The sequence below is a fragment of the Thamnophis sirtalis genome, unplaced genomic scaffold, assembly GCF_051295495.1.
Source record: "Thamnophis sirtalis isolate CommonGarterSnake01/CBP01778 unplaced genomic scaffold, rThaSir2_p1.2 scaffold_2, whole genome shotgun sequence".
NCBI lineage: Eukaryota > Metazoa > Chordata > Lepidosauria > Squamata > Natricidae > Thamnophis > Thamnophis sirtalis.
In genome coordinates, this window is record NW_028261382.1 from 162974518 (window position 1) to 162988404 (window position 13887).

The following is a 13887-nucleotide window of genomic DNA, read 5'->3' on the forward strand; positions in this document are numbered from 1 at the left end:
TCAGAGAACCGGTAAATACCATCTCTGTCTAGCCCCGCCCCTATCTATTCTCTGCCTCCTGAGTCCCAGCTGATCGGGAGGAAATGGGGATTTTGCTGTAACCTTTCTCTGGAGTGGGAGGGAATGGAGATTTTACAGTATCCTTCCCCTGCCATGCCCACCAAGCCACGCACACCAAGCCACGCCCACAGAACTGGTAGTAAAAAAAAATTGAATTAACTTTCTTTTATTCATGAATTATATCTAAGCAATTGTATCTTTCTTTTATAAACATTCTAGAAGATTCCTTTTTCCCCTTCTTTTTTTCTTACCAGAAAACATATTTAAGGAGGTAAAGATGTACAAGAATCCTTCACCTGGAAATGGCCTTAATCTTAGACATTAAATCACACAGCAAATGCATAGCTTAGAACATTGAACATCTGGGATCACATTGTATTTTTGCAAAATACACTAGGGGAAAAATAAATAGTGACATATGACGATTTAGTTGAGAGAAGCTTTGAATTTTAAAACATCTCCCTTCGGTAAATCAAGTGCAAATGTTGTCCCTTATAAACAAAAAAGAAAAAGAGAAATAGAACTGAGAAAAAAAAATCAGTTTATTTTACCCCCCAAGACTGAGAAAGATAATGCATATTTTCATATCCCTACATCTGGCACAGGCAACGGCTTTAAAGGAGAAAAATGGAATAAATTGTCTGCATTGCAAACTCTAGCTGAAGACTCTGATCAGTTGTGCTGCTTGATTTATGAGGCTAGCCTTTCCTAAGATGCAAAAATATCATGTTAAAATAAGGATGTTTTTTTTAAAAAAAACCTAGGTTCCAGTGCCAATGATTAGTTCAGAAGGAGAGACAAGAGATATAATCATAAATACATTCCAGTTCCAATTTAGTTGCTATGTACTTAGTGCTAAGCCAGAAAAAGAAGTATATGAAATGTGATGTGTATCTTTTTCTAACTGAGGCACTTTGAACAAATGATGCATACAAAAAATGTCATCCATCCATACATCTACATAAAAACCAAGGTGTTTTTTCCCCCCTTCAAATCCTCATCTGTGAATTTAGGTGAAGGTCATCTTACATTACTACAGGTAGTCCTTGACTTACAACTATTTGTTTAGTGACCTTTTGAAGTTACAACGGCGTAGAAAAAACTGACTTATGACCGTTTTTCACACTGACGGCCCTTACAGAATCCCCATAATCACATGACCGAAGTTCAGATATTTGGCAATTTGATTCAAATTTATGACAATTGCTGTGTCCTGGGGTCGTGCAATCATCTTTTGTGACCTTCTGACAGGCGAAGTCAATGGGGAAGCCCGATTCGCTTAACAACTGCGATACTAACTTAGCAACTGCGGTGATTCACTTAACAATTGTGGCAAGAAAGGTTGTAAAGTCCCGCAGGGAATAGGGCGGCATATAAATAAAACAAAACCTCAAACCTAAAATGGGGCAATACTCACTTAACAACTGTCTCACTCAGGAAGAGAAATTTTGGCCTGTATTATAATCATAAGTCAAGGACTACTTACACAGTTGGAAAGAATACAACATTAGGAAATGTGCAAATGGCTGCAGGATTTGCTTGGTAAATTCTTGAATGCTTTTGAAGATTAGCCCAGAGAGTATCTAAGAGGGAAGGAAATGTGCTCATACATGTACCCGCGTGTGTGTCTGTGTGAGAAACAGGGAAGAAACTACTTTCTACAAGAAGAATGGAAAATACTGATGACCGAGAGATTTTGTAAACGCGACACCTTATTTTATAGACAATTAATCTTTATTAGTAGGTATTCATTGAATTTGTATGAGTGGAGTTACTCTGTCTCTTGATTTTTTGTTTTATTTCAATTTGGCTTTGACACACGACACATACCATATGTATTTTCTCATGCCACGTGCATATAGTATGGAGTGGGTAGAGAGAAATCATCAGGATTGATTTAAAGTGGAGATGGTAACAAGGGCTAAGAAGATGGGAAAGCTGGAGTTGCACAGGTTTCCACCCACTTTCTATGCCTTATTTTGAAGTCGACTTTTAAATTCAGGCTCACTTTCCTATTGCATAAATATCATCATTTGTTTCCTTTTAGTGACTAAATAGCCAATCTGTCATCACTAGAAGTAACAAACTATTTACATGGTAGTCAGAAAGAGGAAATCTACGTCAATCCCAACATCACTTACGTACTGTTAGTCCATGTATTTTTCTAGTCAGTTTTTAGATTATAAGAATCAGTTCTTGTGCTTTACTCTACACTTTAAAACCCGAAGAGATGTCCTTGCTCCATTCAAGGAACAGTGTCAGGAAATAAAAATAACTTTCCACTGATTGATTCTCCCTCTCTCCCTCTCCCCCCCTCTCTTCCCCTCTCTTTCCCCCCTTTCTCTCTCTGTATGTACATATCTATCTATCTATCTATCTATCTATCTATCTATCTATCTATCTATCTATCTATCTATCTATCTATCTATCTATCTATCTATCTATCTATCTATCTATCTATCTATCATTCCCCTCTCCTCTCTCCCCTATCCCCCTTCTCTCTCATACACCAAAATCACTATTTTCTGATTGGACTAGATAAACTTGGCCAAGGCCAGTCCTTTAAATCTCCTGGGAGAAAAAACTGATTTTAATTGGACCTGGTCAATATAACAAAGGCAGAACTCACATGTATTGGCTTTAGCTTACAGAAGAAAAGGAGCTATTTAGTAAGACAGCTTCACTTCTTTTTCATGCATCAGATCAAACTATCACTCCATCTAGCTTAGCTTTGTTTACGCTGAATTCCTCCCTCCCTCCTCCCTCCCTCCTCCCTCCCTCCTCCCTCCCTCCCGAGTCCCAACTATACAACCTGATCGAAAGGAGACACTACAGGCATTCCTGTACTATCCTGTAGTGCACAGTGATTCAAGTGATACTGAACAGCTTGCTTGATGGTTGAAACAACAAAGGAAGTGGGGTCGGTGCGCTCCAAACCTGGTGGTTTTCTTGCAAATGTTTCATTAGCAAGCTATATAACATCTTCAGTGCTGATGTTATCTAGTTCGGTAACAAAAAGTCTGCAAGAAAACCACCAAGCTCAGAGAACGCCAAGGACCCCACAGTTCAACCCTGAGCTGTGAATTTTCTTTTTTAGCCGAAACAAAGAAAGTGATTTTTATTTGTCTTATTTATGATGCGACTTGAACTATTTGTGTTGATACAGTACTGAAACTTAAGAAAGATGGAAAATATGGTTGCAGTTAATCATGATGTATATTCATTTTTCAATGAAATCCATAGGCTGTTTTTGACACAAATAGAATTCACATTTATTTCAAGATAAATGCATTCACATTTGAATGTTATTGAGAGACGCATCAAAGAATCTGAAGTTTCTGCTTGAATTGCACTTGGTTGGTTCCCCTGAATGTAGAAGCACTTTCTATTTGATGTTTCTACCTATAGAAAAACTTCTATCTGGTAGAAGGCAGTACAATTCGAAGGGCTTCTGCATGTTTTTATTTGTCTGTTTTATATAATTGCTCTTTCATCCCAGAAGCTTTCATAAAATAACAAAGCATACCAACATATAGTTCCAACCCTGATAGGATTGCATAAAAACCTATAATCACAAAATACTATTGTTTTTAAATTGTATTTGTCCTGACATATGAACTCTAAATGGAGAAAGCCAACCCAAAGAAAGAGCAGATAACAGCCAGTAAAAATAATTGCAGCAATTTTATTTTAGAAGCCCTTTAAGTCTTTTTATCCTTTTTTTTGTAGACATATAAAAGTTTATGCCTTTATTGAACCCAGATGAAAGAACAGGTCTTCTCCAAATATCAGGAGTACTGTTGTCAGACTGTTCTCCTAAAATAAAAACACACGTATGAAAGCTAAAAATAACCTGAGGATTGTTATTTAAACACAATAATAATACACATACTATGGATAAGTGACAACTAATATTTAAAGATATATTAGTAGAATATTGTAGAATCATACAATGCTTAATGTAAGTGACAGAGATTAATAGAAGGGTACAGCAGACAGGTGTTGAAGGATGGACTTAAATGTACAGTTGTCCTCTAAGCTAGTCTGTGGCTTCTTGATACAGAGGAAGATGCTATCTTATCACTCAAGTTGAAGAAAGAACCATCTGTCAAGTTAACTGTATTTCTACATGAAATACATGATAATGTCACCTGGTCCATTTCAGTAAGACACAATTATTTGCATTGTTTATGCTGATTTTTAATAGAACTTTAATGTTTGGGTGGTAAGAATCTTTTATTAAGTTGCTGCTGAAGTTCCTTCAGTTAGAGGTGATGAAGATGGATGTTAGCAACTGTCTGCATGCAACCTATAGACTTCCCCAATGAGTCTGGTTCTCCCACTATCTTACTTAACCTGATAATTAAAGTGGCTCAACTCAGACTGTTTAACTACTAGGATCCTCCTGCTGATTTTTGCACTTAGTAACTTATTAATGAAGAACTATAGCACTGAAAATTTAAATCCAGAACTTGGCTATTTTCAGGAAAGAATGTAGAAGAGGAAAGAAGAGAGGGAAAAGACATTCCTGTATGTGTTATGACAGGGATGTCAAACTTGATTTCATTGAGGGCCACATTAGGGTTGTGTTTGACCTTGGGGAGAAAGGGTGGGTATGGCCATGGTGGACATGGCCAGCTCGACATCATTCCTATCGGAGGCACCTGTGGTGGCCCAAGCACTCTGCTAGCGAAAAAGGGCTCCTGAGCTCTGTTTTTGGCTACCACGGCCTCCTGAAACCCTGTGCCAGTGAAAACAGAGCTCGGGAGGGCTGCATGAAACCCTGGAAGAGGGTTGCAGGAGGCTGTGGCAGTCAAAAACAAAGCTCAGGAGCCCATTTTCACCAGAAGGAGCACTGCGGGCCAGTCCATTTCCAAGATGGCCCTGCAGGTCAGGACTAAGTACCCCGTGGGCTGAATCTGGTCCCTGGGCCTTGAGTTTGATACCCCTGTGTTATAACATAGAACTGAATTACAAAAAGTGAGAGAGTTAGACAAGACATAAATATAAACGATGGGCCGATAGTTAAAGAACCTACATTATTTATGAAGTTTGATTGGGTACAAATGTTTTACTTGCAGGCAGAAATATTTTAAAGATGGTTCCATTTAAGACATTTCAGGAGAGGCCTGCTTCATAATTAAGGCTTTATCACCCTAAAGGTTTGCTTTTCATAAAGGCCACCTGACTCATCTCATTGATGGTGCACTTAAAGAACATTATCTGAGAACATTGTAGATATTTCTCTGAATAAAGAAAATGGCAAAACTGTAACCATTTTATGTAACCATTGTGAAATACTGAAAAGCCCTTTTGAAATAGAAATTGAAAAGAAAAGAACAACATATTGGAAGCTGCAAGCACGCTCATAGTTTTCTATTATATAGAGAAAGTGGGTTTCTGTGGATTTAGCAAATAGACATTCTCATTTTTAATGTGGAATTCAAGAGCAATGTGGTAAGATGTCTGTATAATCACAAATTCTGGATTTACATGTTATAATGCCTATTTCATCTTTAGATCACAAATATTAATGCAATTCCCACATAGTGCACGACATGGTAAATTTCAACGTAATGTCTGCTAATATAGAAAACCAGAAAGGCATGTTGTTATCAGAAACATCGATAAAAGATTACCCACCTTGCTTTTTTACATTTTATTTTGTACGGTGAAATAATCAATATGTGAGACATGGATATAAAAAGTCCTTTTTCTTGTTCTTACTGATACTGCAACAAGATAGCCACATAATTTTTTAAAAGTATGACCATAAACTCAGTGTTATACCATAGTTTTTTTTTTCTTTTTAATGACCCTGCAATCCCTTGCTTCAGGGAGCGGGTGGAGTGAATTATTGGAACTGAGTATTTACTGGCCAGATGCCCTTCCTGATGCCTATGTGGAATTCACAGCAGACAATTACTTATTGCGCCCAGAGAGTATCTGCCAGTATCTAGGATTGAACTCACATCTGCCTGATTGTGAGGTAATAGTTCCACCTTTAGGCCACCATGCCATTTGGTGCAGTGTTATAATATTGCTATATCATAATTACTCCTTTAAAAAAACACCCTTATTTTATTATTTTGAAACTTAGATACCCAATACTTTCCAACTGCTATTTAGAGTAATGGAAGGGAATGCTGGTGGTTTTGAAACTGCAATTCACTTGAGAAAAATTCTCAAAAGAAATGTGGAACAATGTTCTTGCCCTATTCGGGAGTTAATAAACATCAATCTGAATTTTCACCCTTGACTTTTCATGAAAAGAAGCGGGAATGAGTGAGAGGCAGACTCTGCACTAGACTATCTCAAATACACCTTTGGGAAGATGACCATGGAACTGTCACTTTATCTCTTCTGACACTATATTGGCATTTCTCTATGCTATCACACCCATCCTCCTGAAGTGTGGTGCATGAGTGCATTTTGTCTTTTTCTCTTTTACTTTGGAAAAGAAGGAGAGAGGATAATTGCCTTGTTATTTCAGTATTAAGGAACTTACCAAATTTTTGTTCCTTGGGGTTTTCACTACTCCAGTTTCTCCAGTTGATTTCTATGAGATGTCCAAATACCAGTAACTATGCCAAAACATTAATGTTAACTCATTGTGCACATAAGATAAATTTTCTATTTAACTCTTTGGTCCTTCCTGTTCTCCCATCATCTCCCGCCCCTTTCCAAATGAATAAATAATAAAACAAAGGAGATAAACTTCTGTAGTTTATTCTCTTCCTTCTCAAAATCTTTTTAAGAATCTTTCTCCTCTCCATATCACTCCTTGAATTTTTACAAGCTACGTTGCCAAAGATTTGCTAGCACTATCCAACCCTGGTGGTCCGAGGCAAACTGTTTGATCAAGGCATCTGAAGCTTTCCTACTTGTCTCATATAGTGTTTGAGGGTTATGGTGATTACGCTTGTTGTATAAAAGACACCGGGATTGAGTGAGATTTATCTAAAAGGTCAGAAGCAATCCTTCAGGAGACTCATTTTCTCTCTTTCCTTTCAATCATGTCTCATTTTTGAAGATGGCATTTAGCAAGTCCCTGAAAGTTTCTCGGCAAGGTTTTTCAGAAGTATGTTACCATTGCTTCTTCCCCAGGGCTGAGAATAAGTGGTTATCCAGATGTCTTTGTGTCAAAGGTGGGACTAGAACTCTTGATTTCCTAGTTTTTAGCCTGATGCCTTACTTATTGCAGCAAATTGACTCTGCAAGAAAGTTGCTTCTCCTCATTTGATCTGCCTTGGAGAAGCAGTTTCAAAAGCTAATCTTTAAAAACTCTTATGGGAATAATAAAGTAGGTGGCCCCAAAAAGAATTCATACACAGCAACACTGTTGGGGGATAAGTCATCTAAAGGAAAAAAAGATTTTTTTTAAAAAAACCAAGTGGCTATGAAATCAAACTATAATCCTCCAATCAACAATCCACTGATTATGGGTTAATAATTATTAACGGTTTCTCTAGGCCATAATCTTTATTGCTAGAATTAAGCTCAATTTGCAAACAAATGTGTTTCAGTTGGAGCACTTTAGCACACGGAGATGACACACGTCAATTAATGACCCTTGTGTTTGATCTTACAGGACAAGAGGTGAGGATTCATGCTTATTAATGTGATTTCTTCTCCCCCTCCTTACTTAGAAGTATCCCTTACGTTCTGATGATTCCATTGCTATACATTATCCCAAGCAACACCTTCTTAAGATCATCTGTTCTATCATTAAGAGACTTTCAAAGATTGCTCTTATTGTAAGCAAACATAAGGATGAGTATAAAGTTCTCATTTGGTGCCAAATATTGTTGATTGTGACATGGGGGTGCCAGAACCTGATTCTAAGTTGATTTCTCCAGGGGTAAAGATTGCTAATACCTTCCTTAGAAAGTGACTGAATATTAATGAGGGAGACATGCAGGTTGAACATTAATGAGGGCTGCAACTGTCAGTTGCTTTGCTGGGAGAGAAATACAGTTTCCAGTAAAGGAGAATATTTGTAGCTCACGGTTGAAATGATGGCTCCTTGGTGCTCTCTGAGCTTGGCTGTTTTCTTGCAGACATTTTATTACCCAGACTAGGTAACATCATCAGTGCTACAGTTGATGCTACTGCTGATGATGTTACCTAGCTTTGTTAATGAAATGTCTGCAACAAAGCAACCAAGCTCAGAGAATGCCCTCAAATACAGTTTCTTCCCTGGCACCCCATGAACTTGCCTTTTTTGAGCTGTTTGACAAACTTTCCAGAGTAGAGTAATATACTTTCATCTTGTGTGCCATCAGTCCCTTCAACTTAGAAGTAAATATTTATGGCTTAGAAATATCTTGACTAGGTCTTCTTTTCTCAGCTCTGATGATAACTGAAGACTTTGATGAAAGTTTACGTCAGCTAAAATAACTGGCTAACTCTGCAGGTTATGCAAAGCTCATTAAAAAGACTGCTATTCCTCAGTTGTATTAGTTCCTCCAGTGCCACTGCCTGTGACAGTTCCTGAATCAACATCTGCTTCAACTCAGCAGGAGCAATGCAAGTTTTTGGCAGGCTGAAAGTAATTCTTCTAAAAGAAAGTGGGTATAGCAGCCAGCAATATACCTAGCTGCTCACTAAAAATGAGAGCCATTAACGAAAAAAAGAAAGAAAACAGGGTGTGATTTGCTGTTCCAACTTTTGACATCCTACATTGGCAAAATCACTTCCTAAAAGACATGATGGGAACTTTTCTCTCTAAGAAAGAAGAAACTTGGAACAAGCCACAGTATATGCTTCAGAATCAGAAGTCTACTCAGTTAATTGAAGATTATTTGGAAGCCCATCCAAAAAAAGCACAATAAACCAATGCCTTTATTTTAATGTTTGATCAAAGTGAACACCTAGTGAATATGAAATCAAGAGCTGTACCAGAAAAATTGTCTTTGTCTAAAAGTAATACAGGTAGTGACTATAGAACTAAACCTGGAGAGTGAAAAGCTTTGGATCTGCTGTAAAACCAAAATCTGTAAAAAAGAATTTTCCTGCAGCAAGCCAGAAGAAAGATCCCACTGAAATGAGGAGCTCCTTATTGCATTACATAGGCAGTTGGTTTCGCTTTTTGTGCCCATGATATACTGTTTCGGGAATATTTGTCATGCTTGTAACTTGGGGTCAAGAAAGAGGGAGGAGGAATCAAGCATTATTGCCCATAAAGTGGACTTCTACATAGATTGCAGTAAGCCAGAACACTAGAAAAAGGAAACAGACTCCCTATACAACATCTTTCAACAAAATGGATACACACACAAGTTTATCAAATAGAACTTGACCACTCAACCCAATACAGCACCTCCAACACAAGGATATCACTGCCAAACATCAAAAAACAACCAACTGCACAGCACACATTATAGCACACAAACCAACTAAAGTCCTCCAAAATATCTTAAATACCTCCCCAGAAAACCAGATAAAATAAAACAAACCAGTAACCCAAGGAGAAAAAAACAGGAGTGATGTACAACACAAAATGCTAGAGCTGTAACAGCCTTTAAGTAGGACAGAAAGAGAGAAAACTAGCAGAGTGCATCCATGAATACCAACTAACAGTCCTGTTACCACACAATGAAACCTCCTTAATACATGGATATACTTCACCATAGTTTCAACCATGGGAAACCATGAGCATCATAGACAAAGCTAAATCCAAAAGGTCTAGGGAATTCCTGGAAGTTTGGGACTCTGACAAATCAGCTATCAACAGGTACATACAGATAAACAATATTTACTCAACTTTCAAAAGAGACAATTAAAAAAACCCCAAAGAAGACCTCTTGCTAGCAATCAGCATCCAGATAAGCAGGGATTAACACAAAGATTAATACCAGTCAAAGCAATAAACAAAACCTCAGTCAAGGGACTACCAGCTCAGACAAAAAATCAAGCAGTAAACAACATCCAATCACGGAACTATCAAGGAGAAAAACACACCTCCACCAGCAATGGCAGAGCAAGTCACTGTGTATAAAAAGACAGCAAATGCCACACTCCTCTACCATTGAAGTGGTTCTCTAGCTTGATAACAAAACATCTGCAAGTAAACCAACGAGCTCAAGAGACTACCAAGGATTTGATCATTTTATTAGTTTTCAAATCAAATGTGTTTTTCTACCTGTGTTGATAATGGTTCTGTATCTACATGACACTTTCTGCTGGAAAGAGGCAACTGTTGCTTAGGTAGGCTGGAAGAGCTTCATGGATTTTCTTTAGCTTTTTTGTATCTCCTGTCAATGCTGCTTGAAAGAATTTTCTGGGCCAGAATGTTTAGATGACACCTGATGTAATGCAGTCTGATTACTTTTCTGGAGAGCCAGCATCCTACATATATTAACTCTCGTAGAGAAAATCTGAACCTGACAATTTTATTTTGCAGATTCTTTTCATTTGAACAGCCCATGCTTGTCCAGTCTGTGCTTGACTCTCCCAAAAGTCAACTTGCTCAACACAAGTTTGAGGTCAGTATCAAAAGTTTCATAACCGAGTCTGTTTGTTTCATAGTTCTACAGCCATATTTTTAGCCAGTTGTTCTTGTTTACTGCAGCTAACTGTTCAAAAAATGGCAAGTGCAGTTTGTGCTGTCGAAAGGCATTTCCCTGGGTACGTGGTCAGCTAAATTCTTTCCTTTAAAATTCCTTTGGGTGAGTGAATGCTGAAAACGAGCCTTCTAAGGACGATTTAATAGCATTCAGCTATGCCCACAGGAATACTTAGCAAACACGGAGAAGCCAAAATACAACGTGCTACATTCTGCTTAATTCTTTCAACAGCAGAGATCTCAGCAGGACATTGCTTCAAATGGTTTGAATTCCAACAACGTCATCTTTGTTAACAATTGGAACATAATCTAATCTATCCATTTTGATTGCTGTTTTCTCATCAGGTGTCTTGCTTGGGAAGAGAACATTATTTCTTTATTATTTTATTAAGTTTTCAGAAATCAAAGAGCCTAAATTGTTCAGGGGCGATTCATTATTGCTTCCGTCCTCAGGATTGTCCTACATACGTATACTAAATAAATCCAAACAATAAACATTTGTTTATCAAAACAAATAAACAGATAAAGCAGGTACAGATGAAAGAATGCTTGAGAGCCAGAGAATATGTGAATTTGTTCTGATACGCAGATGTGTAGGGCCTATTCTAGACACCCTACCAAAGCCATAGTCTGGCACCAACTATGACTTGGTTCATCTCATTTTGTTAGGAATTTCAAAATGGTGTTCTCACATTTGTAATTTTTCTTCAGGTTTTTAAAATGCACCCTTACAATTTTCAGTCTTGCACAGACATCATTCTTCTTCTTCTTCTTCTTCTTCTTCTTCTTCTTCTTCTTCTTCTTCTTCTTCTTCTTCTTCTTCTTCTTCTTCTTCTTCTTCTTCTTCTTCTTCTTCTTCCTCCTCCTCCTCCTCCTCCTCCTCCTCCCTCCCCGCAGAAAATTAAGTTTGCAATGCAGTTTTAATCACACCAGCAGCCATAGTGGTCCTATTGCAAAATTCTGAAAAAAATGTATTTCGCAGTAATTCGCAATTTAATGAGCTTATATGCCGCCCAATCCTGGAGGACTCCGGGTGGCTTACAAATACGAAATAGAATAAAATAACACATAGGGGAAAGAAACATACACAGTTTAAAAAACACACAACATGCATTTGGCTTAACTGGGGGTTTAACTGATTTAAAAAATCAGCAACCCCAGGCCTGTCGAAACAGCCAGGCTTTGGTGGCTTTTTGGAAGGCCACGAGCGTGAGAAGGGTCCGGATCTCTGCTGGTAGATCGTTCCATAGAGCCGGAGCAGCTACAGAGAAGGCTCTCCCCCAAGTGGTCGCCAGCTGGCATTGTCCGGTCGACGGCACCTGGAGGAGGCCTAGCGTGTGAGTTCTTATCAGACGTTGGGAGGTGTGTAGCAGGAGGCGGTCTCTCAAGTGGTCATACTGGCTTGCAGAATGCAGCATTAATGCCTTTTTGCTTTTTCTTATGTTTTTCAGAAACCTTCCCACTTTAAGGTAAAGGTAAAGGTTCCCCTCACACATATGTGCTAGTCGTTCCCCACTCTAGGGGGCAGTGCTCATCTCTGTTTCAAAGCCGAAGAGCAAGTGCTGTCCAAAGATGTCTCCGTGATCATGTGGCCGGCATGACTAAATGCCGAAGGAGCATAGAACGCTGTTACCTTCACACCAAAGGTGGTCCCTATTTTTCTACTTGCATTTTTTATGTGCTTTCAAACTGCTAGGTTGGCAGAAGCTGGGACAAGAAACGGGAGCTCGCTCCATTATGCAGCACTAGGGATTCGAACAACTGAACTGCCGACCTTTCTGATCGACAAGTTCAGCGTCTTAGCTACTGAGCCACCACATCCTTTGAGCTTTCCACTTTAGTGCATCCTAAAATTTGGTGCCAATCAGCCTTAGCCTAGAGCCAGTCCAGCATATATATGTGAGATTCTTGAGTGAGAGAATATCCCATCCTGGGTGGTGATGGCTAAGATCAACCATTTTAGAAAATAATTCTTCCTTTTCTTTCAACTTTTTTTCTAGCTCTCTGACATCTTAATATAATACACATTAAAAATCTTAACTCATAGGGTGCATTCTGGAAAAAGTCTTTTTAAAAAAAATATTTTATTTAAAAAATTAAAATACAAATTAAAAACAAAACAAAAACAAAACAAAAAGCGTTTTAAAATGTGCATTAAAAAAGACAAAAGCACATATTGTCATCATCCCCATTAAATACTGATAAATATATTACAATAATAATCCCCCTGCCCCCACTTGCAAAACAGGCTCAAAATTTCTGGAAAAGGGATCTTGTGTTCAGCCTATATCAGGGGTCCTCAAACTTTTTTAACAGGGGGCCAACTCATGGTCCCTCAGATTGTTGGGGATGGACCAGCTGGGTGGGCATGGCCAGGTGGTCATGTGACTGGGTGGGCATGGCCAATTTAGCAGTCCATTTTGCCTTTGTCCTTGTTGTACTTGCCTCTCCCCTACTTACCCACAGCCCCTGGATCATATGACTGAAAAACATCAGGAGGAGCCAACATTGCGATGGCACATTGTGCGGACTCAACTGTCTGAGCCCGCCGATGACACTTTTGCCCTTGGACGGTCCGGCAGGACCTAAACTGTCCTGAAGAGACAGTGACCGGGAAGACAAAACCTTGCTGGTCGCAGGGACACCACAAAGTCCCTGATCAACCCAAGGGTAGTGCGTCCAACCAGCAGCAAACAGGCAGCCCTCAGGCTGACATAGTCAGAGACAGCTCCCGAAGGAAGAGAAGTGAAAGCATTCCATCTGGTGAGGGTTTTTCTTTCTTTCTTGAGATTGCCCTAAGAAACCCTTTTTATTTTTATTTATTTTTTTTTAAAAAAAGCAAGAATAAAGCGGCGAATTCAATCCTTATTGGACTGCTTTAGAAAGTTTTTTGTTCCTGCTTGTAACAATGTTTTGTGGATTGAAGTGATTGTTTCCTGTTTCTCCGCTTGAAGTGTATGGACTGATCTTTTTTCTTCTATTTTTTTCTACTACCGTAACTGTTTCTCTTGGTTCAAACTAATTTTTTTTTCTTACTTTAACAAATTCTATTTGTTATAAAATCACACTAAATACTTAAGGAAAAAGCATAAGGAAAAAATAATTGAATCTGCCATTTGAAAGCCTGAGCCTGAAGTTTTCTCCTGCCTTGAAACAATGTATCCTTTGTTCTTTTCTATTTGATTTCACTGACTTTGCAATGGAAGGGTTTGGAACTTGTTTATAAAACCTGATAAGGACTCAAGGGCGTGATCAGTGTT